Consider the following 27,992-nt stretch of genomic DNA (forward strand, 5'->3'; position numbering starts at 1 on the left):
GAGCCCCCGCACCGCCCCGGGCAAGCTCGCGGCAAGTTCATGGATGAGCGAACTGCAGGCAGGCATCTCGGGCTGTGAACAGCTCCCAGCTACACGGCGCCCCTTAGGGCTTGGCTGGGAGTGGGTGCCTTGGGAGTTTCTCTGAGGGTCGCCCTCTTTTTCAAGTCAGGGGGACTTCTTGAAATAATAAGTTCCTTAAGTTCATGATGCACACAAAGGAACTCCAGGGGCTCGGCTGGGCTTCTGCAGAGACCAGGACCGACTCACTCAGAGGCGTCAGGCCCGTCCGGGCAGGGACTGTGCTGTGAGCCAAGAGCCCAGACCCTCAGAGGGAAGCGGGGCTCCCCACAGGCTGAGCGTGGGAGGGGGAGCCCTGGCTGTGGGACCCACCAGCTCTCTGCACGCAGGTTTCTGGGAGGTGAGAGCTGAGCTTGAGCGGCAGAGATCTCGGAATGATCAGCCAGGCGGCCGTGCAGGAGGAGGAAAGGAGGTGGGGGCGACTGGGCAGAGCGCGGGAGGTGTGTTCCCACCTGGAGCTGCTGAGGGTGTGGGCCCGTGTGTACATGGATGTCCATGTGAATACGTGGGCATGTGTGTGTCAAAGCAGGGGCAGGCCTGGGGCGGCAGGGGGAGATGCTGGCACAGGGGAGGCCCCAGGGCTGGGCAGGGCTGGGTCGGCCGGGCAGGGCCATGCCTCTCCTGTTCTCAGGTGCGTCCGTCCCCTGTGCCCAGCATGCTCCACAGTGTCTGTCAGGTGAGTGGGTGGGAGGGCGGGTGCTCCCCAGACCCGGGGCAGCCACAGAGGACCCTCACTGGCTGCCGGAGGGAGCATGGTGACAGCCCACACCCTCTCTCAGTCCGCGGCCCCGCTCTTCCCAGAGCACCCCCAGGTGCTGGGGAGAGGAGCCAGGGTTTTCATCAAAGGTCCACCTTCCTGCCAGGTTCGGCAGCTACCTGGGTAGGAGAGGGCAGGGGGAGGCCAGAAGTACAGAGAGGTGGTGAGGGGGCCAGGTGTCTGTCTGTCCAGGCAGGACTTTTTTGTTTGCTGTGCCCGGCAAACGGGAAGGGCAGGTGGGCCTTTGTGGCTGGAGCCTCAGAGCTGCAGTTACGTCCTCAGAAAAGGCAACAAGTGATGTGGGGACATTTCCAGGTGTGCAGGTCCTGGGAAACCTATTTGAAGGTGAGCAGAGAAGCTTGATCGAGCAAGAGTTGTCCTGTCTAGCGATACTCTCGGAGAAGAGGAATGGATGATTTGGGGGTAGAAGAGAATGAAACTGAGTCGAGAAACAGAAAATGCAGATTTTCTAAAAACACCCAGCTCTGAACTTGGCATAAAGACATTTCACGCACCTTGAGAGATGCCCCCAGAGCCCAGCAGTTGTAGGACAGCAATTTAAAACTCTCCACTCTGAAACTGCAATTTCTAGCATTTAATGATAAGGACTGGGATTGAGTTTGCATTTTGCAAATAATTTCCTCCATCATTTGTTTCTCCACAGTGACACAGGGAGTTGTCCTCCTCATGGTGGCTGGCTTCCCTCCGTCTTGTAAAAATAATGTATTTCCATGTAGCCTGTCTGTCCTCTGGGACTAATTAGTGACTGCACAAGTTACACGAGGTTTAGGTGTCCAGTGCCTCTTGACAGATGGCAGATGGAAAAAAATGGGATGTGATTGCAGAGACAGTAATTATGATTTCCTGGATGTGAGAGGTTTATGAAACGCCTCCAGGGTTGACGTGCCCATGTAAGATCTTGGGGCCCCAGAGCCTGAACGGGCAGCAAGCATTCATCCTTCCGAAATCTGGTTGGAAATGGCATTTCCTATTCTGTGGAAAGCAAAAGAAAAAGAAAAGAAATTTGATTTACATGCAAGACTCCTGCTCTATAATTATGGCCTAGAATTAATTGAATACCCTGTAGCTTTTTGTACTGTATATGCTAATGATGACCAAAAATGGATTCTCGTCTATGTTTCTTTATTAACTTATCTTCAAGTGACATATTGTGAATAACAACCTCCTGTACTGCTGGACTAGGCAACTTTATAATTTGCAATTCAAGCTGTTTATTCTATTCAATTTGTTTAGGTAATTTATTTTTCTAGGAAGAAAAAAAAAAAAGACCTAAATTATAAGACCTAACAGTCCCTGTTGCTGGAAGGTGCTGGGGATCTGGAGTGAATAAATATTCCTGAAATGAGACGATCATGGCTTTGTGTAGGGGGCTCAGCGAGCGCTCATGCTAGTTTTATTTTATGGACATATTGGATTAATTTAATTATGGAATATCACTGCTCTGCCTGGTAATTAGCACTGCGAAGATTTCTTCTAGTGCAGCTCATGACGGGCTGGGCTGGGGTCGTCGCCTTGCAGGGGAAGCCACTGGCTCTGCGGCCCCGTGGGGTGACAGCTTGGGGGTTCTCACCTGTCCTCTCGCTGTCCCAGCCCCTGTTTTTCCTGAGACATAGACCCAGGGATCAGGCAGACGGTGGTCAGTAGAGTAACTTATTTCTTGCCCTATTATAATTTATCGTGATTTTGTTCCGTAATCAAATTAGCTGTTTTCAGCTACAGGAAAACCTAACCTTTTGTGTTGAGCTTAACAGGCATCTCAGCACTGGACCCCAGATCAGATGGTACCTGCTCTTTACCGTAACTGTCCCCCACTGGGGTGGGGGGCACAGCCTTGCTAAAAGCAGGACAGGAGAGACTTTCCCTGCAGGCTCTGGTCACACCCCAGACCCACGAGCCCCAAATTCTTCCCCAGCAGAGAAGTGAGGGGTGCCCCAAATTCTTCCCCAGCAGAGGAGAAGTGAGGGGTGCGGCTCCAGTCACCACACTCTTCTGTCGCAGGAATGACCATCTGGAACCTTCTCCAGCCTTGTACCCCCACTTCTTTATGTCACTCCATGGATCTCAGTTGGTGGTCGACCTCTTCTTTCGCTAATCAGAAAACTTCAGGAATTCCCTGCTTCCCCAAAAGTTACCAAATTGACCTGCGTTCTGCCGTGGCCCCTCTCCCCCCACCCCCCAGTGGGATCCACTGCTCAGGAATAATCTCTCCACTCATTCTGGGTCCCAGCCCTTCCTGCCTCCTTGGGGGTCTGTCCCCCTCGACCCCACAGTTCCTTTGTCCTATGTCATCAGACCTCTTTGTGTCGGCTCCTTCCTGATAGCATTTAAAAGTCCACTAACATTAAGAAAGTTCTGCTTTGACTCTCCAGCGGCTGCCCTCCACCTGGCCCATCTCACGGCTGCGCTGTCCTCTCCCCTCGTTGCCTGCAGCCGCTGACACTGGCATGGGACCTCGTCCCTCCGCTGAAAGCCCGTGGCCTCCTGACTGTTGGACGGGCCATCCTCAGCCCTCCTCTACTGCTGTCTCAGCCTTTGACCCTCTGAAAGGGCACTGCAGCACAGTGCTTATGAGCTTGGGGTCAGTTTCTCAATCTGTATGAAGGGGAGATAATAGCATGCATGAAGATGCCTAGGGTCCCATCGGGCATCTCAAGTGCTATTTATTATGATTATTGGCCACTGCCTCCTCAGCTCCAGACTCGGGCATGCAGCTGTCTAGTGGACACAGTTTGACCGCGATCCTAACCCACCAACCCTGAGCTCATCTTCCCCACACACCTTCTCCAGCGTTTTCTCTCTCCATGAATGGATCCATTAGCCTTGAGGCTGCTAAAGTCAGAAACCTGGGCCCTGCTCTTGGTCCCTGATTTGAATCCGTTTTCTGGAGTGGCCTTTCTGGAAACAGACCCGTGTGTGTCAGTGTGCTGCGTGAACTCTTCAGCGGCCCCCATGCTCCTGGGAGGAAGCCACGTTCTCCGGACGCCGTGCACGGCTCTCTGGCACCTGCCTCTCGCTTCTGCCCCCCTCGTCCTTCATACCCATTCTGGGTGTAGCCACGCTGGACCGTTGACAATCACTGGATGTACTTTGATGATGGAAATGTGACTCAGATGCAGGATGAAAGGACAGCAGACTCCGTGGAGACCCGTCCAAAGGAAGTAGAGTCAGGGGTGGCCCCTGCGTTGGCTGCTGCTTAAGGAGACTTCCTGGAATCCCCGCACACCATTTCCACACACCCGTGGAACTCACCGACGGGCTCCCTTCCAGCTGCCAGGGAAGCGGAAGGGGGACCATATGCCAGCTGAGTCAGTTTTCGCAGAGGCTGAAGGGCTGTGGGTGCTGGAGGTACCAGCAGCCGAGTCGCTGTGGTCCCAGCTGGCTTGCGTGCACCAGCGGGAGGGTGAGCAGGGGGCTCTCTTGGCCTGGTCTCTGGTCCTGTCCAGAAGGGCGTCCCTATGTGGGGACCTGGTCCTGCAGCTCCTGCACCGACGCCCCTTGTTCCGTGCCTGCTGACTGCAGGCTCTTCCCGCTCATGCTCTCTGGGCCCTCTGGGTGGGGAAGCCGCCCCACGGCCCTGCTCTGACCCTCAGGGCATGGCCCCTTCTGGCCCACAGGGAAGCCCTCTGGCCTGTGGATTCTGTGTCGGGTGGGAGTCAGGTCTGCTCTCTGTGTCCCCTGGAGGTGTACACCAAGCTCTCTACGGGGGCTTCATAAAGCCCCCTATGTACCCACCTGGTACAAGAGCTCCTTCCTGGATGTGACCCATGGGGGGATGGAGCCATGGGCTGTGGGCCAGGCTTGGCTGGGCCGGCACAGCCTCCCCCAGGTCCTGCCGCTCTCCCAGCCAGCAGCCAGCAGCCAGCCACTGGCACAGGGCTGACAGGACTGAGGTTGCATCCTGGACTTTCTGCAGCTGCCCTTGTTATTGGCCGAGTGCTGCATGGCTTCAGCCGGGTTGGGCCATGCATGCTGATGGCAAGGACTCAGGGTATCCAGTGGAAAAAGAATGCCAGCCATTGGCAGAAAACAAGGTTTAACCTGGCACCCTGTGGGTCCCAGGGGCTCCTGGTCCTATGCAGTATCAATGCATGGTGGGCGGCACAAATGTAATGAAAGCTTTTCTCACTGCCTCGTTATAGAAAAGTGAAGAGAAGCAGTTGAACTCATTGTAATAATATATTTTATTAAACCCAACATATCAAAAACATTATTTCATCTTGAAATAAATATGAAGATATTAAGAGATAATATGCATATGCGTGTGTATATATGTACATTTTCTTCTTTTTTTTTGCACAGAGTCGTCTAAATTCTGCATGTGTCTTACACGCACTGCACATCTCAGTTCATGACGACTCACCCACGGCTTGTCAGCCGCTGTGGCTGGTGGCTGCCGTGTGGACAGAGCAGGGGCAGCTGGCCAGCTGCTAGATTCTCTTCCCGGGAGGCTCTGTACCCATTCCTTGGGCTCCAGGGGAGGGGCAGTGAAATGGCACATCTTCGATGTACGCTGCTGTCCCGCATGCTCCCTCCGTGGCCCTTTGCTGCCCTTGGGGGTTTGACCTGGCCCCTAGGATAGAGGCCGCAGGTCCCTGAGAGCAAAGCAGTCAGTTGCATTTCTGAATATTGATGCCTACATTTTTTGAGTGATTCTTTGGTGTTTGATACCTTTGAACACATTATTACTTCACTATTGTTTTTCTCATTTTATAGATGTGGATGTTGAGACACAGAGAGGTTCACCAGCTTGCCTGATGTCACACAGCATGTAGTTGTCGGAGCTGGAACTTGAAACTTGGTAATCTGGCTTCCTGTCTATTTCTTCTATCCAAAAAAAAAAAGTTATTGTTTTTAGATCTCCTAAGACAGTCTTCTTTCTGGCCCAAACACTTGGGTTGTACAGGTGCTTGGCATTTGGAGGGAGACATATGTGCAGCTCCTGGCTTTCGGATATCTGAAAAGAGCTCCAGAAAGTAAGGGCCCCAAAGTCTAAGTGCAGACCACAAAGGGTGCAGAAGGCGTTGAGGTGGGAAGGATGCAGAAGGGCAGGAAGGGTATCTTTCCTGGGCGGAGATGGAAGGGGGAGGCTGGGAAGTCAGGAGGGCAGGGTGCATGGCAGCCAGGTCAGCCTGGGGCGTCCACAGCAGGGAGGGGTGCGTGCCTGGCCGCAGGCCTCTGGTGCAGCTTTGGGTGGAAGTTAGTGGGAGGCAGGAGGGGTCTGTGCCTGGCAAGGGTTGCTCACAGTCCCTGCCCACAGGGCAGTATGGACACTGATGGACTGAGGGGGACTCCAAAGAACCTGGGTCAGCGACAGGCCTTGGTGAGCTGGGATCATCTCGGGGCCGCCAGCAGGGTGTTGGGGTGCACGGAGGCTGAAGGCCACAGGAACATCCCCCGGTTCCAGGCAGGCAGGCAGAGCCCAGAGGTCCTGCCCGCCACGCCTAGACACTGCATGGGACTGGCGACCCTGGGACCTGCAGTGCCAGGTCAAACCCTGTTTTCTGCCATTATCATTTAATGGGGGTAAGTTTTGCCTCTGCTGCCCCAAGGCTGGGCGGGGGTGCATCCTGTGAAACTGGGGGACATGGTGGTCCAAGAAGCTTCCGGGTGCTGAGGGCTGCTGGGCCCCAGCCCCCACACAGCCGGCGGGCCAGCTCCATGCCGGACTCTCACTGGCCACTGCAGAGACATCCCTCCGGCTGCCCCCTTCCCCCCCAGACAGAAGAGGCAGAGGGAGGAAGAGAGAACGTGAATAAACCTTCCTTTTTGCCTCAAAGAGGCGATCATCTGAATAACACTTGGGCCAGGCGGGAGCAGGAAAGGAGGAAAACATTTCTAATGCTTGTTCATCCTGAAATACCTGGGTCAGACAGCTGACTCTGTGGATGCTGCCAGAATCCATCTCAGAGAGAGGCAGGTGCCAGAAATGTTCCGACTGAGCGGAGCCACGGGCAGGCCTGCACTCCTCAGGTCAGAGCTTCGAAGTGGATGCGTGTGCAGGAGGGGGAGCCCCTTCAGCAGCACAGCAGCCCTGGGGCGAGGTCTGTCCCTGCACCACGAAGGCTCTGGTTGCCCCTTGAACCAGCTACAGGCACCTCTGGCCCTGTCCCGCACCCGATGAGTGGACCTGTGATCCCTACAGATGAGATAAGGACACCATGGCTCAGAGAGGTCAAGGAACTTGCCCAGGGTCATATTTATTTGGTAGGGCAGCCAGGGTTTGAGCCCAGGTTTCTCTGTAAAGCCTGTGTGTTTCCAGCCATCTCACAGTCTTCCCAAAGTCTGAAATGTCAAAGACTCGGAGTGGTATCCGAATAGTGCCGGGCTCCTGGGACCCGAGGAGGGCTCTGTTCGGGCACAGCCCCAGGGGTAGCAGCCGATTCCTCTGGCAGAGCTGGGCCCGCAGAGCAAGCGGCCGGAGAGTTTGTGTCCTTGCTGTGTGTGCACCCTGACAGCTGGGTGTGGCCTGGCCCATGACAGTGGCTGCCACAAAATGGCTGCATTTTAAATCACCCCTGGGCATCAGGGAGGGCTGGGCCAGGGCACAGTCCCCCCGTGCTCACAGGAGGCGCGGAGGCAGTGCCCCAGCCCTCATGGGGCTGCTGGTGTAGGGGAGCATGAAGGGCTAATTTCATGGCTGATAAAACTCCTGTACACGAGACTTCACAGACAAATGAGAGCATGGCTCTTCCTTTACTATGACATTTATTATGTCCTTTCCGAGAGAGAGGCAGTGGCCCAGCCTCCCCGGTCCTGGCCCCTGTGGCTGTGTGAGGGTGGCCAGGGGGTTTAGCAGGAAGCATGGACAGCGATGGTGCGGTAGTGGCTGGGGTGCCCGGCTGGGGGCCTGGCGGCCGTGTTCTGCTGGAGCAGATGGGGCTGCGGCTTCCCTGGGGCTCCGCAGATGCTCCACGCCATCCTGGGGGGTTTGGTGGAGAAGTGAGCTCGGCCAGATCCTTCTGGGCTTCCCAGCCACACCCTGCTTTCAACACCGTCCACAGGCCCCAGCTCAAAGCTCCTACTCTGGGAGGCCTTCTGGGGGCCCCGACCACAGCCCCCTCCTCTCCCAGGGACCAAATCCCAGGCCCGCCCTCCTGACCCTGCTGGCTGCCCCCCATGGGCCAGCCGCCGTCCATCCGGGAGGTTCTCATGGAGCTTGCGCAGTGTGTCCCATGGTGGAGCTGAAGAAGCCGGGGTCTGGTCTGTGGTGCAACTCCCTACCTGGTAGGTGGTGGGCCCGGGCAGCTGCACAGCCCGCCTATGCAAGTCCAGCACCCGGCCCGGGCTGGGGCACAGGATTTAACCTTCCCGGGTCCACGCTTTACCCGAGGGCCTCCATGTGTTTGGTTTTCCTCCCTCCTTATGCTAGAAGCTTCTTGGGAGCAGGTACCATATGCTTTCTTTTTCACCCTCCCCTGGTGTGAAACAGACACACGCATGCATGGAAGACAGAACACCCCCACCCCACACGCACACACACATGCATGTGCACCCCCCCCCCCACTACAAAGCACAAAGAGCCACACACAAGACATACAGATAACACACTCATTAACACACAACCCAGGGCTGCACAGGCCTATCTGAATCCGCATGCAAGCTGTGTGTGTGTGACATCTGCCTGCAGAATGCACACTGACATGCACCTGCACATACTCTCCCAGCACACAGCATGATCGGGAAAGAAAGTTGCATGAGAAATTTTGGCAGGAAGCAGGACTGCTGGCCACCTTGCGTGTCCTGTGCTCACCCGGCATTGGGCCCTCCTGCCACTTCGGGCTCTGGACTCCTGGCTCACTGGCATGTGAGTGGGACAAGAGCCAGGACCTCTCCACCCAGTGTGGTCAGCCTGCCTTGCTCAAGGGTTGTTGTGAGGATTAGATGGGTGAACATAGGCCGTAATGTTTGGTTCATAAGAAACAGACTTTTCGTTTCTCTTGGAATGAAAAGTCTTACTATTCAGAAAGGTGGTGCAGAGGCCCACACAGTGGCCAGCTGGCAGCGAAAAATGCCTCTGTTGGTGCCCAGGCTAGGAAACATTGGCAGGAAAGGGAACTCAGAGATTTTCACAAATTGGCATTAAAAAAACTAAAATAGTACCATTTATGACATTTTAAAAATGTAAGATGCGATCCATTTAAGTATTTTAGAAACTTGAGAAAAATACTAAAAACACCACCCACTACTCTGGTCCCTCCATCCATTGACGCACTCAGGAAGCCTTTTCTGAGTACCTACTGTGTGCAGGTCCCATTTCCGGCCCTGTGGTTCAGCATGAGGGGGAAGTGCCTGCTGTCCCAGGATATGGGTTCTGGTGGAAAAGACAGGACACAGACAGGTTAACAAATAAATGCTCCTCCTTCTGAGCTCTTACCCCTTGTAATGCAACCGGGCAAACGGGGGGCATTTAGGGAGTGTGGGGGGACTTTTAAGTGCCAAGTGTCTGGACTGCGGGGTGGCCAGGTGTCTGGTTGAACATTATTCTGTGTGTGCCTGTGAAGGTGCTTCTGGACGAGATCAACAACTGAATCTGTGGGCAGGACAGCAGACCACCCTCCCTGCGCAGGTGGGCTCATTCCATATGCCGAAAGCGGGACTAGACCAACAGGCCGAGCAGGAGCGGATGCTCTCTCTGCCTGACTGTCTTCCAGCTGGGATGCTGGTTTCTTTCACTTCAGACTGGGACTGGGACTGGGACTGGGACTGGGACTGGGACTGGGACTGGGAGTGGGACTGGGACTGACTGGGACTGGGACCTACACCAGTGCCTTTCCAGGTCTCAGGCTGGACTGCAGGTCTCAGGGCTTCTCAGCCTTCAAAATCACGTGGCTAATTCCTTACAACAAATTCTTTATTATCTACTGTCTGTCTATTATCTCTTTCTCTCTCTTCTGCTGGTTTTGTGTCTCTGGAAAACCCTGACTAATACAGGGAGGAGACCGTCTTTTTAAGGGAAGACCATTTGGGCCGCAGGTAAAGGCCCGGGGCCCGGTGCCAGGTCCAAGGCCACGGAGGAGGGGCCGGCTCGTCTGCACGGAGTGAGGAGCCGGGAGGTGGCGGAATGGCGCCTCACAGAACAGCCCTAGGCTGGCAGTGCCCTCGGTTGCATTGCATCTGCCCCAGAGGGTCCTCCTCTGCCATTTGTGGGCACAGCATTCTCTCTCTGAACTCACCCCATGGGAACAGGCAAAGCGCCAGCTCGCACCGGTCCAGGATGGCGTGATGCATTGTCGTCCTGAGATGTGGAGCTCTGAGGATGCTGCGGGGCGCAGACAGGAGGGGGTCGGCCCCCGGCCTCCCCAGGGCAGGCTGTGGGGGTTGGCGCGCAGGCAGGTGCTGCAGGACCTGGGGGGGCTCTGGGGTGTTCGATGCCTCCTTAGACAACACAGGTGTGGTAAAACCAAGCAGAGGGCTCTGAACCAGGGCCTGGAGAGTGGTGAGGGGGGAGGGGCTCCATGGTCCAGAGGCCGTCCCAGGAGCCCAGGGCTGGGGGCATCTCTGGGCCTTGGCTGCCCTGGACCCTGGGGAGCAGTTCAGGTGAGCTGGGCTCTGCTGCCGTGGGGTCTGCACTTACCCTCTACCTCTAGGTGGTTTCGAGTCTATATTTTCCTTTTTTCTTCTTCCTTTCTCAAGAACACTGGTCATGACCCATTGAATCGATTTCAGGTGACCTGTGCTGGCAGACAGACTCCACCCTGTCCACTATCCATAGACTGGCACCTGTGGGTAAGTCACCTCTCCAGAACCAGGGTGGCAGTGTGTGTGTGTGTGTGTGTGTATGTGTTTGTGTGTGTGTAGCATGCCTCTATGTGTGCATGAGTATGAATTGTATGTAGGAGCATGTGATTGTCTCAAGTGAGTGTGTGCTGATGAGCACGTGTGTGTGTGTTAACTGATGCATTGTGGTTAGTGCTTTCTTTACAGTAGAGCATATCTGATACCTTTTCATTCATTGATTCATCCATCTATCCACCCATCCATCCACCCATCCATCCCTCCATCCATCCATCTATCCATCCATCCACCCATCCACCCACCCATCTACTCACCCACCTACCCACCCACCCTCCACCCATCCACCCATCCAGTATTACCTGAGTCCCTGCTATGTGCCTGGCACTGGGCTCGGTGGTAGGTCAAGTGCAGTGCACGAGACAGACCCCTTTCAGCACACAGCTCACCATCTGGGCCCAATCTCGTCCCCAGTGTGAGTGCACTGGGTGAGAGGCTGCTCCCCAGCTACAATTTCACATTCTCAGGCTCAGCACTTTGCAGCCCACCCAGGGCCCCTGGTCAGGAGAAGAGGGAGCAAGTAGGTGGGCGGTGGGGGACACCTGCAGGGACTGCCCGCCAGCACACCGTCCAGCTCGGGCCTCTGAGCCCTGAGCCCTTCCCTGGCAGCCTCAATGCCCACCAGCCGTGCTCACTGCACGTGCCTTGCCTATGTGCTTGAGGCCCTCCTGGGAGCCTTCTGTGTTCTCTGGTCCCTTCCCCCCAGGTAAGCTATCCCGGTGGCCTCAGTGCCAGTGCCAAATGCCTCCTTTCCACCACGGTGTGCCCTCTGGTCCTCCACACACACTGGGCCTCGACCCTCATGGTCCATGGCCAGAAAATGCTGAGCCTTTAGAATTGGCTTTTATGGACCAAGAAGGCCTTACCTTCCCCCCTGCTCCTCCCCCAGAAAGCTCCTGTTTCTGCGGAACAAGCCTGTGCAGTGCACATGCTGGGCTTCCTAGCTCCGTCCTCCACCCCTGGGGGCTCCAGGGGAGGGGCAGCTACGTGCTCCTCCATGTCCACGGCTTGGCGCAGAGCGTGCGCACACAGGTGATCTGATCGAGTAAATGTCCATCAGAGCCAGGCGCAGTGCTGGTGCTCGGAGGGCAGGTGGCTCTCAGCAGGTGGGGTTTGGGGGCCAGACCCTTGCTGTCCTCCTGGAGTCTGAGCACCTGTTTGGTCAGCCCCACATGCGCCCAAACTCCAGTGGGCGCTAGCGGCATTGCCTCACGCAGGTCACTCGGCTTCCTTGTGCCCAGTTTTCTTACCTTAAAGTGGACATAATGAGAGCCTCCTCCCGTGGTGGCCTGGTGGAGGAAGCCCAGTCCTGCCCCCAGTGCACGGTGATCGCGGTGGCCGAGAAGGGAGCGTGTCCAGGTCACCCTGTCCTCACTCGCCAGCTGCCCCCTCTCCTCACCCACATCCAGGCTTCCACAAATCACTGCCTGGCTCCTGATTTCTGTTTCTCCTTGGGCAGAAAGGACAGAGCTGATTTAAGTGCAGGGAGCCTGTCAGAGGAACAGAAGCGGGAAATGAGGATGGAAACAATTATAAATTAAAGCCTGTCACTTCTGCAGGGTCCGCTGACCCTCTCTCATCCTGATTAAAGTCAGCTCCCTTCTGAGAGGCCACTGGGTGGGCATGGGGGTGGTGCCCTCCAGCCGCTGTCCCCACGGCAGCCTGAGGACAGCTCTCCCCTGCCTCCGTGGGACGCGCCCAGAAGCATTCATTCATCCCTTCAGTGAGTGTTTGCGGACAGCACGGGGACATGGCTGGCAGCGATTCAGGGCTGCACATAGAGCCACCATGGAGACCCCATTCAGCTTGACTGGGGACAGTGGCAATTAGGGCCTTTAGACACACGGGTGTCACCCACGCTGGCTGTTAGCAAGACAGGGAGGGCTGAGCAATCCACATGAGGGCCCCGGCTGCAGAGGGCAGGCTGACACCCGTGGGCAGGGCAGGAAGGGTGCAGAGTGACAGGGAGAGGATTCTCAGGGTAGGTGTGTCAGAGGGAGAGGGTGGGGAGAGCAAAAGACTTGTGGGTAGGTGCACCCAGGCAAGGGAAGAGCTGGGGACTGGGCCGGGGGGGCCACCAGCCCACAGTGAGCTCTGACCGCTTCTCTGCTGGCTCACAGGAGCTGGGAGGGGCTCCAGAGAAACGGGGTCTGTCGCACGGCCCTGCCTGTCCCGGAGGCCCTTCTGTCCTGGCGCCCTGTGTCCGGGAAATGGCCGGGCCCTCACACACCTGCCATGCCATGTTCAGTTACTGTTTGGGGGCAGCCAGGAGAAGGCATGACTCTGCCACGAAAGCTGAGCAGACCTGAAGGATTAGCGTCGGGACTGGCCGTGGGTCCCCGTTCCTGGTGCCGTGTCCTTTCTTGAGTGGTCTGCATGGTGTGTCTTTGTGTTGCCCACGGTGAGAAGGGAGTTTTGTTGGCCCAAACCGGGGGACGCACCCCAGCCCCTTTCACCCTGTCTCAGGCGACAGAAAGTCCTGAAGACAGTCTGCCTGATGTGCAGGGAGGTTGGGCGGGGCAGCGAGGGGGACCTCAGGGGCCCCCGCCCACGGGGGTCCTGCTGTAGGAGCCGACACAGCCCCAGGGCCGGTGCTGGGATGGGAGTCTGGGCTGCCTGCCAGAGCCCCGACTGCCACGAGGTGCCGAGGGGGGCTCGGACGGGGAGCAGGCCTTCTGGAGCTGCTGTGCATGTCATGGGGTGGGGGTGGTGTGGACTGAGACACCGGGGGCCTCCAGGGTAGAGACAGTTTTGGCTGAAACAGGGTTTCCACAGAGTTTCTGTCAAATTTAAAAATCAAGTGATAGGGAAAGTGCTTGGTTCTTCCCACAGTCATGGGGTTCGGGGAGAGGTGGCATGCCACCTGTCACTGCTCCTTGGAACCAACTACCTGGGATGCTGACATGACATTGCTGATCAGCTGAGGGGCTCAGGCATAGGCCTGATGATAGGAATATACTGACGGTGGAAGCAGTTCCTCCTAACAAGGTGGAGTGGCCCCCCCCAAGACTAGCCCTGCCGTGAGGTGTGACTGCCAGCTTGGACACGGTACCATCACAAGTACACCTGAAAACAGGTGGCCACTGCCGTGGGCTTGGGGAGGGAGGCACAGGCCAGCCTCTGGCTTCCCCTTCGCCAGCTGGAGCTCGGCAGCTGTGAGCCGCAGGGACAGGAAGCAGGGACAGAAAACCCAGAGTCTCTCTGGCTTGAAGAACTAGGGGACAGGCGTGGGCCGGCCACAGCCGCAGCACAGCGAGGGAAGTCTCCAAGGGCAGAGAGAGCCCGGCGGGGTGCACACTGGGTGGACCACCCAGATCTGCCGCCCCCAGACCATGCGAGGAGTCTGGGTGAGGCTTAAAGAGCGGAACAGAGTTTGTGGCCGTCGCTCACACAGGTGGGAGTGAGTGGATGGCCAGCCAGGCTGCCTGCCTGCTTAGACAGAGTCAATGTCAGAGAGACTGTGGGTGCAGGAGGAGGGGGCTGGTCACTGAAAGGCCAGCAAGCAGCAGGGGTGGGGAGGGCGGGACGGCTGTCACCACGCACCTGTCCCTGTGTGTGACATGCTGTTTGGTCGGAGGGGGAGATGGGCTCTCGGAGCTGATGTCACAAGCAGGCTGTTCTCAATTCCACATAAAGAAACTGCTAAGGAGTGTTACCCACTGAAGAAGCCTCCTTGAAGGAGCTGCCTCCTCACCGGCCGCACCCCCCCATGTATCCCCCAGACCCTGCCCCATCACTGCAGGAGTTCGAGGGGAGGCCCCAGGGCTGTTTAGGGCACTGCATGGGGCAGGCGGGAAGGAAGGAGCACGTGCTGGAGAGGTTCTGAGGTCTGAGTTCCGGTCTGGGTGCAGACACCTTACCCCTAAAAAGGAGGCCTGCCTTCCTGGGGCTTTGCAGGGCCTGGCACTCCTGAGGGGCTCAGTGAGGGCCTGAATGAGGGCAGCACAGGCGTGCATGGGCAACGTCAGGGCCCACATGGCCTTCTGCCTGGCCTCTGGGATGGTGGGAGGGGACCCAGGCCTCCCACCTCCCAGCCAGTCACCCTGCTTCCCCCAGGAAAGTGCCTCCCAAGGGCCCAGGGGCCACCCCTCCCTTAAGGAAGTAAAGTGGGGGTGTGGCATGTCCTTCCCCTCCTGTGAGCAAAGTCAGAAAGGGCGAACTACTGGAAAGTTAAGGTGGCCAGTGGTACTCACAGGACAGCAGAGATGAAACGGATTTGAGTGCACGGAAGGTGAAGGAAAATGAGCTTGGGGGCCTCCTCACCCAGCTTTGATCACAGGAGGCGCTGTAGGGGTCTCAGGGAAGGGGCCCTTCTGAAATCAGACGCTATTTTTATCCTCTGGAGCACCTTTAATTGGGCTGCGCTGAAATCTGCCGGGCTCTCTGGAATCAGGGGAGCGGGAAGAAGATTGAGGGGGCTCGGGGTTGGGGGGGATTCTGGGCTGTCCTGGAGGCTGGGAGAAGCCATCCTGTGCTGCCCTGATTGCCAGCTGATGAACACAGCTCCCTGGCCCTGTCTCAGGTGAGGCCCCCCCTCCACACGGGCGAGGCCAGCAGGAGGCACAGGCTGGCAGGCAGTGACCCACCGACTCTCCGAGTCCCCCCACCCAGGACTGAGGAAGGCAAGGCTCTCAGCTGGGACGGGCCCAGGCTGGGCTCTCTGCCACCCCTGTGCTGGGGCCAGAGCGCTCAGGCCATCAGCTCCAGGGCAGGGTGGATGGGGCCTGGAACGGGAGCTCACTCCCGGGAACAGCCAGCTCCTGTGTGTCCTGAGCACCTACCATGTGCTGGGCAATCAGCAGACCCTGGGCACGTGCCTGGTGGTTACAGCGTGTAAGGCCTGGAAGGAGAGACAGACGCTGCGGGTGGACTGGGTGGGAGGGCGGCTCCCCGGTAGCAGGAAGAGGACCAGCAGCCGCACTCACTGCGCTGGGGTGGTGGAGAGGCAGCTAGGGCAGGCTTCCTGCAGAGGAAAAGGCGGTGCAGAGCCGAGAGGGGAAGCTCTTGGGGTGTTTGTGGCAGACGGGTGAGCGCGAGCGCGGGCAGGATCTCACACTCTGCACACGGCCTTGAAGGCAGGATAAGCATCCTGGTATTTTATTCTAACGAGGTGCGTGAAAGTAGTCACAAAGAAGGGCATTAACTGCTCATTTACTCTGTGCACACATTCATTTTAATGTCCATTGATTCAAGTGTCAGTCATTCATTGTCACTCACCTATTATTTATGCATTCTGAGCTTTATCCCATTCTTTTCCTTATAGTCTTTTAAATGAATCAGTTCACGGAAGGGGCGCGGGGCTCGTCCGCGAGGACGGCGCAGCGGCGGGGACCCGGCACTAGAGGGCGCGCGCGGCACGCGCATCCTGGCGGGCGCGTCCCGGCTCCGCGGCGCGGCGGAGAGGAGCCCGGAGGATTTCGGCCCCCGCACGGATGCGGACGCAGAGGCCCGGAGACGGCGTGGCCAGGGCAGGGTCACCCGGCAAGTAAGGGGCTGAGCAGGAGCCCCTGGGAGGCGGGGCTTCTGCGGGGCCGGGGAGCAGGTGCGGCCGCCTGTGGGCCCGGAGCGGGCGCCGGGGAGGCCACCGGAGCTGAGGCGGGGGCTCACGCCGCCGAGGCTCTCCCCGCGCCCCCCACGTGGCGTCCCCCGCTCACCTGCGGGGGCGCCGGGGAGCCCGGGCTGGGCGCGTGGCCCCGGCGGCACAGCGGGGAAGGAGCGAGCGGCCCCCCGGCCCTGCGCGGACACGCAGCCCCGGCTCAGCTCGGTGGGGCCTGCGTCCCCCGTCCCCCGCCGTTCTGCGCTCTGACGCGCCCCCACCGCTGCAGACCCCCGTCGGGACCTGGGCCCGCGCGTCCTGCCGCCTGCAGGCGGGCGTCCCCGGCGCTGTGGCCGGGCCGTTCTGCCTCCCCCAGCGCAGGGAGGGGAGCTCTGCCCCGGCCTGGAGCGCGGCCAGCGCCCTGGATGAACGGGGTGCGGGGGGATCGCCGCCGCCTCGCAGGTGCAGTCAGTGCGCTCAGCCGGAGACCCCACAGCCCACGCGCGGCTGCGCCCTGAACGCCCAGCAGCCCTGGCGGAGCTCGGGGCTCTGCCCGGCCCTCCCGGCCCCCCAGGCGCCCCTGCGGCCCACGCTGGCTTCGAGCCCGGGTCTTGTTCCCAGGGGATCGTTCTCCGCTGGGCTTTTCCCTGACGTTCCCTTGTTTAAAGGCCGCTGCTGCGTTTGGAAAGCCCTCGTGGAGTGCTGCCCCGACGCCAGGCCTGGGGTCTCACCTGCAGGCCCCAGCCCGCGCCCCCAGACTCCCAGCAGGCGGGCGGGGCGCACCCCAGCGGCTCGGGCCAGTCCCTGCCTGTGTTCCAGCACCCCCCTCCCGCACCCCGCCCGTGCTCTTGCCCTCCCGGGGCAGGCTCTCCTGCGCTGCGGCTGTCATCTCCCCGCGGGCGGGGCGGCCCACCCTTACTCCGCTGCTCCCTCCTGGCCCCGCGGCCTCTTGTCTCTTCGCCCCCTGAAGCCCTCGTCCCCCCAGTCACTGCCAACTCGCTGCTGTCACTGACATGTGAGCCATCCACCAGCCTCAGGGTCTGCTCCCCGCCTTCTCCATGGCGTCACCCGTCACTCTGATACCCACCTGACGGCACAGGCCTCGGGCCTCCTTGACCTCCCCCTGATCCCCAAGACCGCCTCTGGGGTCCAAGTCAGCTGCCTGTGCCCAGATCTCTCTGGAGCCTGGACTGACGGGGCCGTGGCCCTCCCAGCCCCTCCCTCAGCCCTCTGCCCAAGGCTCCTTTCCTCCGCTCGCTGTCCTTCTGCCGCTTTGGGACAAGGCCTCCTCCTCCTCCTTCCAGGGCAGCAGCCCTCTGTCCTCTCATTTCCCCCTCGCTGCAGATTCTCGGTGCATCCGTCCAGTGCGAGCTTTCCTGTTCCCTTTACAAGCAAGCCTGGGGAAGCGCCCCCCCTCCGAGTGACCCCTGCCTTCTCTCTGCTTTCTCCCCACCTGCTCCTATGAAGCCAGGCGCTGCTGGAGAGCAACAGAGCGGGACAGGTGTTGCCCATTCGGGCCAGTGAATAGGACTGTGCAGGGCATCTGGGCCCGGGGGCACTAGTTCCCACCCTCTACCACTGGCCCTCCAGTCTCTCTTGACCCTGATGTACAACAGGTGAAACGGGTGGTAGCAGGAGGTGACAGAATTATCACAGGTAGAGAAAATATAGCCTTGCTGGAAAATCATCCAGTCAGAGGGCTCTGTTTACCAGGAAGGCTTGATCATGACAAAAGCAGGACTAGAATTCACGCAGACACAGAGATGGGCAGGTCGTGAGAGGCAGATTCCCCAGGGGCCAGCAGCCAGAGGCATGCAGAGACCCAGGGACTGGGGGCCACTGTCAGAAGCTCCAGGCAGGACATGAACGAGAGGATAGCTAGAAGCTAGTTTGAGACTGCCTCAGGAGTGGCTGGACAGAGAGGAGGAGTAGGTCCACAAAGCCCCAGTGCTGAAGGAGACAGGCGGGACAGCCAGGGGAGAGAGAAGGCAGCAGGAGACCCAGGCGCCCATAAAGCCGGGAGAAGGAGGGCACCCAGTAGTTAGCCCTCCAACAACCCCAGATTGAAGAGTACATTTCCAGCTTCCCACACATAGGGGTGGTTGATAAGATGTGAGCGGAATCATTAGGGTTCCAGAGATAGCCTTTGCCTGTCCCCTCTTCCTCCCTGCTGCCTCCTGGAAACTTGGATGTGATGTCTGGAGCTCCTGCAGCATCCTTATCTGGTTCTGGAAGCAGAATTCCTATACTTATTTAGTATTAGTTACAGATATAAACAGGTTCAATGCCTACCACCAGTTTTTAAGCCATTTCTCTGTTTCCAAATTCTCTAATTCCTCTCTTAATTGTCTAGATGTTTTTCTAAAATACCTTTTTAAAGAGAGACTTAGGGCTTTGCTAACCTCTGAGTATTTTCATGGTTGCTTATGTTGGCTCATTGCCTAAGTGATCTTAAAAGATGTCTTGGCTTTTACACCTGAATGCTGCCTGGGCTGGGTATCGCATTTTCTCCCAGGACTTACAGACACTGCTGTCTTTGGACATTGCTGTTGCTATGGAGAAATTTGAAGCCAGATTGCAATGTTTTACCTTCCTAAGTTATTTTTGTCCATTAAGGTGCCTGAAGAATTCTCTAATAGTTACCTAGGAAAAAAGATATTTCAACATTATCTGTTTTATTTATATTTCCTTGATTAAAATGTCCTTTCTAACGAATACATTAGTTTCCTCCTCAGTTTCAGGCACCCTGTGGGTTACTGTCGGGTACATGTTCGGGGACCTGCTCTGGCTGTGTGTGCCCCCTTGTGATCGTTTCTTCTGGGTCTTTCCCTTTTCCGTCTGTGTTCACTATGCAGGCACTAAGCTCACTGGGCCTCTTTCCGTATCAGCGAGTAGGGCTAACGTGCCCGTCTCATGGGGCAGCATCAGGATTAAAGGACTTGGTAATATCCGTAAGGCTCTTAAAACAGTGCTCAGCCCACAGCAAGCTGTATGAAGCTGGTAGGGATTAGTATTTCAATGGATTTTTATTGTTATTACTATTAGTCAAGTGAAGTGGCTTATTTTGTAAGTTTATATTATTATATAGTGAATATATACTTATATTTTATACTTATAAATAAATTTACATTACATAGTGATTTATATTATATAACAAAGTGGTTAATTGCAAGGATTTGGGAGCCAGACTGCCACATAGTAGCTGTGCGACCTTGGACAAGATACTAGACCTCTCTGTGCGTTACTTTCCTCTTTTGTAAAATGGAGATAATAATTGTCCCTGCCTCATGAGGTTAGTGTGAGGATTCATAGTTACTATTCATAAGGTGCTCAGAACAGTGCTGGGCACACGGAAGTGCTGTGTGCGTTGTTCAGGGAATATCTTCTCAAGCTTTTCCTGCACATGAGCAATTATTTTCAGTGGTTTTTATTCTGTTTCTTGCTGTTTCTAGTGTGTTGTTAGTTCTGTAATGGTGTTGTTTTGTTACTGGTTTGCTTCCGCATGTCTACATTCTCCGTTTTTGTCTCATCTGCTTATCATGTTCTCTCTGAGTTCCCTTGTTAGAGACTCTAGGCCCTTTTAAGCTGCTCTTCAGCATAAAGCAATCATGAGGCATTTATTGTCACTCCTGGAGTTATGTTTTCTTCCAGGGCGGGTTCTTTGTTCTTGCACGCGGAGCCCCTTCCTCCTCATTACCGTGTGCAGGTAAAGAATGTGCAGGGGAGGCTGTCTGCTGTGTAATTGAATCTACCCATGGCGGCTCCTGCTCAGTCGGCAGCTTCCACCTGCTCAGTTCAGCACTGGGCCGACTTTTCTCCATTGTCTGAAGCCGTTTACTTGCCATCGGAGCTTCCTGTGCTCAGTGTTTTATGAAGGTTCTGTAGCCTCAGGACATGGCAGCGAGAGAGACCAAAGCGCAGTCTCTCTGAGAAGGTCTGGATGGATCCAGGCTCGCCTGGGACTGCAGAGGTGTGAACACTGGAGTGATTCTCACTACTGGGAGGTGACTTGGCTGTTTTCTCCTGGCCCAGTGGCTTCATGTTCCCCAGGGAGAGTCCATTTCTCCCTGGTAGCCAGCAACCACTTCCACTTTTCCAGAGTCAGACAAGGATAAGACCCCTGGGTCCCAGTGTTCCCCACTCTGGGCTTGAGGGCTGGGACTTCCTGGGGCCCTGTGGCCTGGCCGATGTGTTCCCTGGGCTGGGGGGCTGAGATGCAGCAGAGCAGCGAGCTGCCCCTTCTCCCAGCCTGGGGTCCCATCGGGGGCTCTGTGCCTGAGGTCATGCCACGCCTCCTCCGGTTGCTGCTGGGAAACCTCTGAGGGGTGCAGGGCCTTTGATGTACGCCTTCACTGCTTCGCCTATGTCCTTAGGTGCTGGGCAGGGTGGCTTTGGGTGGGCTTCCTAGCAGCCGGCTCAGCGGGAAGCCCGGCTGCCATTGGCCAGTCTCTCTGCTGGTCGCTGCCTCTCCGGCCATTTTTAAGAGACTGCGACTTCATCAAACCTGTAGAGGGAACCACGGAAGTGCCTCTGAACTTTGAGAAGGGGTTTAAAATGTGGCTAATGTAAGCTCTTCCCTTCTTCCCTACTGACCGAATCAAGCGAAACAGTTGCGCTGACACTGGGTTGATTCCAGAGAAATATAAATTCTCTCAAGTCTTACAGGCTGGAGGACAGAGGGCCAGGTCGGCTAATATTAATTATATTCGGTTAGCATGCCTTGAGACCCATAAATCTAAATGCCAATAAATTAATAGATCACACCGAAGGCCTCCCAGCCACGGCACTGCATCAGCCATGCAGGGAGCGCCGCGTGGACTAGGCAGCGTCCCGGAAGCACACGCACTTCAGCGTCACTGCAGCAATCTGTCACTAATGAGGGGCCCTCAGGTCCCAGTGTCTACACGTGTGACCACGAACTGTGACAGTTTGCTCAGGACACACCCCGTGTCCCCGGGCATCTGCACGGCTGCCCATCCCCAGAACCTCCAGGACACTCGCTGTGTCTTCTGTATTCTGGAGTGTGGCACAGCTTCCAAGCAGGGGTGGTTCTCGTACATAGGGAGTTACAGTCAGGCCAAAAAGAGGTGCCTCTGGCCCTGGCCCTTGACAGCAGGAAGGATTTAAAAACCCTACCTTTTACTCTCAGAGGAAGGCTTGGATTTGATCAGGGCTGGGAGCAGCGTGAGGGGCCAAATCTGGAATGTCCCGTTTCCATTTGGTAATGGGGTCCTGCTGTGCACAGCTGGCTTGACGTCTTTGGTGATCACACCCCTCCCAGGTCTTGGCGTGTGCTAAGGTGGTAGAGCAGCTCTGTGGCCCATGGTCAATCCTTCAGTCTCCACTGAGACCCCGCAGCAAGCCAAAAGCTGTTTCTCAAAGGAGAATAGTTATCTGCACAGGATGGCAGGGCTTTGCCCCGAAATCCCAAGGGTATGGCCGGTGGGGGCTGCCAGAGGCTCCAACCTGCACTCCTGCTGCCACGGACACTTGAGGTGCCTTGGGATCTGCTGGGTCGAGTGGCCCAGGGGCGGAGCAGCTTGTGTGGCAACCAGGCCTGCTGCAGCGCCTTCTTTGGTCAGGCCCCCCTGAGAGTGAGCTTTCTGGGCCCCCCGGGAGCGCTGCCCCAGATGTGGACTGTTGCTTCCCAAACTCAGAAGTCCCAGTGGGTGTCCGCCTCTTCTTGGTATCCAGTGCCCGGGCCTCCCGGTGAGATGGGGTGTGCACATGCCCTGGGTCACTGTGGAAGGACCCTGCATCTCTGCGGGATTCCTTTCTCAGCCTCTAGCATGAACCTGTTTGACCAGCTGGGTGCGGTAGCTGCTAGTCTGCCCACTGGGTCCAGTCAGCATAGTGTCACCAGTGTGATGGGCCAGCACGATGTCCTGTGGAAAAGGCAGGTGATCGGGATTCCTGTGGGTTAAATTACAGCACAGGGCTGGCGGGCTGATGGGCCCCTGAGGTGGGCAGTGAAGGCCTACTGCTGGCCTGGCCCGCTGAGAGGAAGCCGCTTCTGGTGGGCTTCATGGACAAGCACGGAGAGAAGAGCAAAGCTTCATCCCAGGCACCAGAGAGTGTATTCATTTGCTTGAGCAACGCAACAGCATCTGGTACGACAGCCATGACTGGGGTTGCTGCTCAGTTAAGCTTTCAGGGATCGCTGTCGTCCTCCGGGACCCTCTGCCTTCTGCATGGGCTGAATGGGAGAGTAGGAAGGGGATGTGCTGGGAACCACCACCCCCATCCTTTACATCCCAGCTGGTGGCGCAGCCTCTGCAGGATGAGGCGCTGAGTTTGATTTAGGATTTTCCCAGGTAGAGGCAGATCTGGCGGCTTCCATCTGCTCTCTCCCGCCTAATACTCCTTGTGGTCAGGGAACCAGTGTGGGGAGCCTGCTCGTCCCTGAGTATGTCTGTTCCAGTGATGCATTCTAGATCTGGGGCCACAACCGCAGGATGGGGCCCTGGATGCACCGTGAGATGGGCCTGAGCTGAAGCTCCACAGTCACCTGGCCCCCTAAGCACTTGGTGCGCCGGGGTGAGCCAGAGATGTTTGTGTCCCCCAGAAGAACTGATCACCTCGTTTCCCCAGCTCACAGCCACCCTGGTAAGTGGCTGTGGGTTCCTGTGGGGACGGCTGGAAGAACGTGGACAGTACCAACTTTAGCGGCTCAGTGGAGTCTTTCCTCAAGGGGACCCAGCCTTCCTTTCATCCTCTGGGCTGGTCTGTAGCTTGGCCTGTCTGGGAATTGGCTGACTGTCGGTGGGGGGCTTTCTGATTTGCTAATTCAAGGCAGACATAGTTCTCTATACCTGGAGGCTTATGCTTCACAGATCAAGTCAGCGTTTAGGAGGCTGCCTGTCAGCTTCTTTCTGTGGGACCAACTCACCAGTGACCCGGGTCTTGGGGGGCCCGGCCTTCTGATGGCTGCCCTGGCTCGGGTGTCCACATGGGCCTTAGCCTGGCACCAGAGGCTGGCCCCAGTCTGCCTTTGCAGCCTCAGCTCCCTGCTCCCCTGTCTTGAACTCTGGACTCTATCAACACCGAGGTGTGTGCACCCTCCCCTCTGCGCTGTCCCCTCTGGCCACCACTCTCTGTGACTCCACTCAGTGGAAGGTAGCCTTTCTGACCCCCAGCACAACTCTGCACTTCTCTGTCCTGGCTCCTGGCCCTGGGGACCCCCCCCACCCACCTGTGCGCCTGGCCCTGGGCACCCCCTGCCCACCTGTGCGCCTGGCCCTGGGGATCCCCTACCTGCCTGTGCACCTGGCCCTGGGGACCTCCTGTCCACCCCCACACCTGGCCCTGGGGACCCCCCACCCGCCTGTGTGCCTGGCCTTGGGGATCCCCTACCTGCCTGTGCACCTGGCCCTGGGGACCCCCCACCCGCCTGTGCACCTGGCCCTGGGGACCCCCTGCCCGCCTGTGGACCTGGCCCTGGGGATCCCCCTGCCCGCCTGTGTGCCTGGCCCTGGGGATCCCCTACCTGCCTGTGCACCTGGCTCTGGGGATACCCCGCCCGCCTGTGCACCTGGCCCTGGAACCCCCACCCGCCTGTGCACCTGGCACTGGGGACCCCCTGCCCGCCTGTGGACCTGGTCCTGGGGACCCCCTGCCCGCCTGTGCGCCTGGCCCGGGGGACCCCCCGCCCGTCCCCACACCTGGCCCTGGTGTTTGGCTCCTGCCTGTATGCTTGACCCCACAGGGCGGGTGCTGTAAAGCTCCCTGCAGGGGATGTGAGGCACACCCCAAGTGTCAGCGCTCCCTCCATCCCGCAAAGCTGGGCCAGGCCGCAGCCCTGGATATTATGTCTGCACAACTTTTTGTTGTTATTGTTGGTTTGGCAGCCTCTGCTGCCTGTCAGCATGATTCTCCACGAATCGTTCTAATTTATAGGGCGTTTCACACTGTGTGAGGCCGACAGGAGCGTGGGTCTGGGGTGGGGGGCGCCGGCTCAGGTTGTCAAGCTGTCGGTGTTCCTGTAGGTGGCTTGGTGGGGCTGTTCCCTGGCCAGAGCCTGGGATCAGTGCTGGGCAGGAATTTTAATTAAAGGCAAGAAGCTGGCACTTCTGGGCTTCCTCACTTCCCCCAGCTCCTGGCTCTGCTCTGCAGCCCCTGGAAATCCCGCATGAAGCAGTGAATTATTCAGAAGTAAACCAGGAGGCGGAGTGCTCACGTTGGCCGGCATGTGGAGGTGAGCAGAGGGAGCCCAGACAGGCAAGAAGCACGAGCCTAGTGTAGAAACAAGAATATTTACAATGCAAATGATATTTAACCAGCCGTATCAACCAGAAACAGAATATCAGCGCATACTTTTCCTGCTACTTTTGTTAATACTGATTTATTTATCTATCTGTCCTCATTAGGGATTATTAATGTAGCATACTTATTTATTTAAATTTTAAAGAGAGTGATTTATAATTTTTGAGGTTATATATTGAATGCCATTTCTTAAAACACATACAGTTTTATTTATGTGTTTGCCAGAAATTACATTTGTGTAGTGGAGAAGTTATGTTCAGTATCTAAAAGTTAGGTCAGGGTTTCAGGAGTCATTTATCATGGGTTTTTGGGAGGGCACTTTGATATTTTTATTTCAGGGTTAAAAAAGGCAAATAATTTACTTCTAGCATCATTTTAGTCAGAAGATACAGTAGACGACTGCCTCTCCTCTGTGGTCATGTCCGCATGGCCCCTGAGGTTCAGAGCTTTACCGACTGAGCTGCGGTCAGCACGGGGCCGTGGCGGGAGCGAGGGACGCGGCTCGCGGCTCAGGGCAGCCACCGAGGACAGCTACCCTCCGGTTAGCGGAAGGGCAGTGCGCAGAGCTCTTCAGATACCCTAAATTCCTATTAGACCCTATCAATGAAATAAACGGCTCACTCTTCCCTTTAACATTGCACGTAAGCAAACAGCTCCTCTAAATTAGAAAGTCTTTTCCCAAATGCCTTATTTCCATCTTCCACCATTTATCTCCTTCTTCATTGTATTTATATTATTTTGCTGACATATTTTATCTCTCCAAACAGACTACAAGCTAGCTGCAGGACTCGTGATTAATTTGTCTCAGTAGTACTCATACATTTATTGCTAATAATAATAAATAGAGGGCTTATGTATGTTTAATGAGTGAGCGAATGAATGAAATTTCAGATCTTAATACTCTGTAAAAAAAATGCTCTCTGGTTACATATTTTTTTAAACTAACAGTTAGCTCAGGGACAAAGAGGCAGACACAGGCATATGTATTGCTTTCATCAGGAATAAACAGCATTGTTATAATATATAAAGAGCCCTTTACATGGTCGACCACCTTCAGCTGAATGTATAACGTATAAAGAAAGCATTATGCGTCGATGTGGGAATAAGCGGCTTGGCTTTGTCACAGGACATCTTGGGACCCCAGCACAGAGACGAGGGTTTGTGGTCAGACAGGTCAGTGGCTCAGGTGCACAGGTGCAAAGGGTCCAGACACGGTGAGCACCAAATAACATTGGTAAGGTATTGACGAAGTGTTACTGAGAATGCTACTAAAGTACACAATGTATCAGAATGAGAATAGATTTCACTAAGACTCCCTTAGTAAAAATAATCCCTGGTCCAGTGAGGTCAGCCCAGAGAGGGAGGCAGACGCAGTAACAGGCAATTGCAAGTGGCGGGATGATGCTGAGGCTGCCACCGTGTCCTGGGCATCCTGGAACCCTGTGTCAGCCTGGGGACTCAGGGCTGGCTTTCCGGAGGTTGAGAGTTAAGAGGAAGTAAGAGTTTGCTGGAGAGAGACATCCCCGAAGGAGGGAACAGCAGAGAGAAAATCAGAAAGTATGTGTGTGTGTGTGTGTGTGTGTGTGTGTGTGCACGTGAGCATGTGCACATATGTACACAGGAGGCAGAAGTGGTGGGGAGAGAGGAATGGCTCATTTGAGGACTGAGGGGAGTTCACCTTTGTTGGATATGCTAGGTGTGCTGCTTTGCCTTCAGAAAGGACTTACTTATCCCCCTCTGGTCAGGGGGATTGCCTGGATCACAGTGACATGTCATCTGTAGTACCCTTTGTCTTTGCACCCATGATTGCCACGTGACTAGCATATAGAAGGCACTGCTCCAGGGGCCAGAGATGTGGAAACAGACAAACCCATGAGCCCTTGCCTGCATGGGGCTGTGTTTCATAGGAAAAAAACAGACTAGGTACCACACAGGTCAGTCAAATCTGCACAGCATCACAGAGCGTAAGGGCTAAGGAGGAAACCCTCACTGGGAAGAGGATGGAAGGTGTGCAGGAGGGGCTGGACCTTTGGGGCAGGAGGCCGGAGGAGGCCCCCACCAACCTGATTCTGCAGTAAGAGCTGGAGGAAGCGGCTGCCAGGCAGATGCCCCAGGGTCCCTTCTTTGACCGACGAATGAAATTGGCTCCTACTGGTGAGCATTCAGCCTCCCTCCCAGGGGTGTTAACCACCAGCCTTCCTGTGTGTGTGCAGCTTTAATAAAAGAGCTGCGAGGAAGGGACTTCACTTTGCCCGTTGACCTGGCTTCCAGGCTTTGTCTGAAGGATCCTGGTTCTCCCGGCCTCAGGTCAATGGCCATCGGGTGAGGGCGTCCATCAAATCTCCACAATGTCCCCACACTGTTAGGAAAACCCATTATGTCCTGCAAAGCTGGATCTCCCAGGACACAGTGTCCCAGCCGGCTGAGTTATCAGCCTGGAAGCCCACGGTCCGATCAGATACTCCGTGATGGAAGAGAGGTTTCATATCTGTGCAGAGTTCTGGAAATGTAGCTAGTGTGACTGACGATGTGACTTTTTAACCTGATTAAAGTTTAATGCATTAAAATGTCCATTTTAATGCTGGCGGCTGCTGCACTGGAGAGTGTATGTCTGGAATGATGCCCTGGGTGGTGTGGGGTGCCCTGGTGTGCTGGTCCAGGGCGACGTTTGCAGCTCCCAGGCTCACCCTGCCCAAGGCGCCCCACAGGTGAGGTGTTCCCCTAACTGTCCAGCTACTGGAACATGCGCGTGTGTGTGCATGTGCACACAGACACAGACAGACACACACACACACACACACACACACACACACAAATGCCTATGTACATGTCCCTCTAGGATGAACACTAATTTTGGAGAGATTTCAGCCCATCCTCCTAGGAGGGCAGGCTGTCTGTGCACCAGTGAAGTTGGTGCTAAGCATTCATCTACTCACGCTTTCTCATACCTTCACATTCTGTTCATGAGGCCCTGCTGGAAAATGGGCATCTCTCTCACTAATGACCTGGCACCTCTTAATGACCTCTCCCTTGGCCACAGAAAGCCAACAGGAGCTTTGAGGCATAGTTTTGGCTGCCCTTGGGGATGGGATGGTGGGTGATTAGAATAATGGAGCAGCCTGTGTTGAGAGAGGAACATAGAAGAAGAAAAGGTCCAGGAAAACTGAGCCAGGGGCGGGGCCCCACATGCAAGCTACTCTGATGATGTACCTCAGATCTGACTGCCTGCTGTCTGGGTGACCCTGTGAGAGAGGCACCTGGTGGCTGCTCAGCACGAGGGGTGGGATGGCACAGCGCTCAGAGGAGCAGCCTCCACACTGAACCAATGTCACACCAGTACCAGTGAGCACACCTGTGCCCAGAATTTGGTTTCTAAATGCCATTTTGCTCTGAGAGGAAACAGGACTCCTTGGAGAAATGGGATGCAAATGGAAAAAGTCAAGATGAGCCTGGAACATCTCACGCTGGAGAAAGTGTGCAAAGAACAATAGGGACACATCCAGGGGACAGGAGCCTGGTTGTGCAGGTGCCTACTGGCCACATCCT

The 27,992-nt window shown here is 56.3% G+C and overlaps 2 long non-coding RNA genes across 2 annotated transcripts; both read right to left on the reverse strand.

The window, feature by feature from the left end:
• Nucleotides 1-7,574: 7,574 nt before the first annotated feature.
• On the reverse strand, nucleotides 7,575-10,835 carry LOC108405472 (uncharacterized). The gene is made up of 4 exons (XR_005055282.2): nucleotides 10,431-10,835; nucleotides 10,030-10,282; nucleotides 9,095-9,167; nucleotides 7,575-8,271 (listed from the first exon to the last, which is right to left on the reverse strand). It is a non-coding gene; the product is annotated as an uncharacterized lncRNA (long non-coding RNA).
• Nucleotides 10,836-10,954: 119 nt separating this feature from the next.
• On the reverse strand, nucleotides 10,955-15,656 carry LOC140850633 (uncharacterized). The gene is made up of 3 exons (XR_012133583.1): nucleotides 15,574-15,656; nucleotides 15,430-15,488; nucleotides 10,955-12,138 (listed from the first exon to the last, which is right to left on the reverse strand). It is a non-coding gene; the product is annotated as an uncharacterized lncRNA (long non-coding RNA).
• Nucleotides 15,657-27,992: the final 12,336 nt, after the last annotated feature.

Source organism: Manis javanica, chromosome 7, assembly GCF_040802235.1.
Source record: "Manis javanica isolate MJ-LG chromosome 7, MJ_LKY, whole genome shotgun sequence".
NCBI classification, from domain to species: Eukaryota; Metazoa; Chordata; class Mammalia; order Pholidota; family Manidae; genus Manis; species Manis javanica.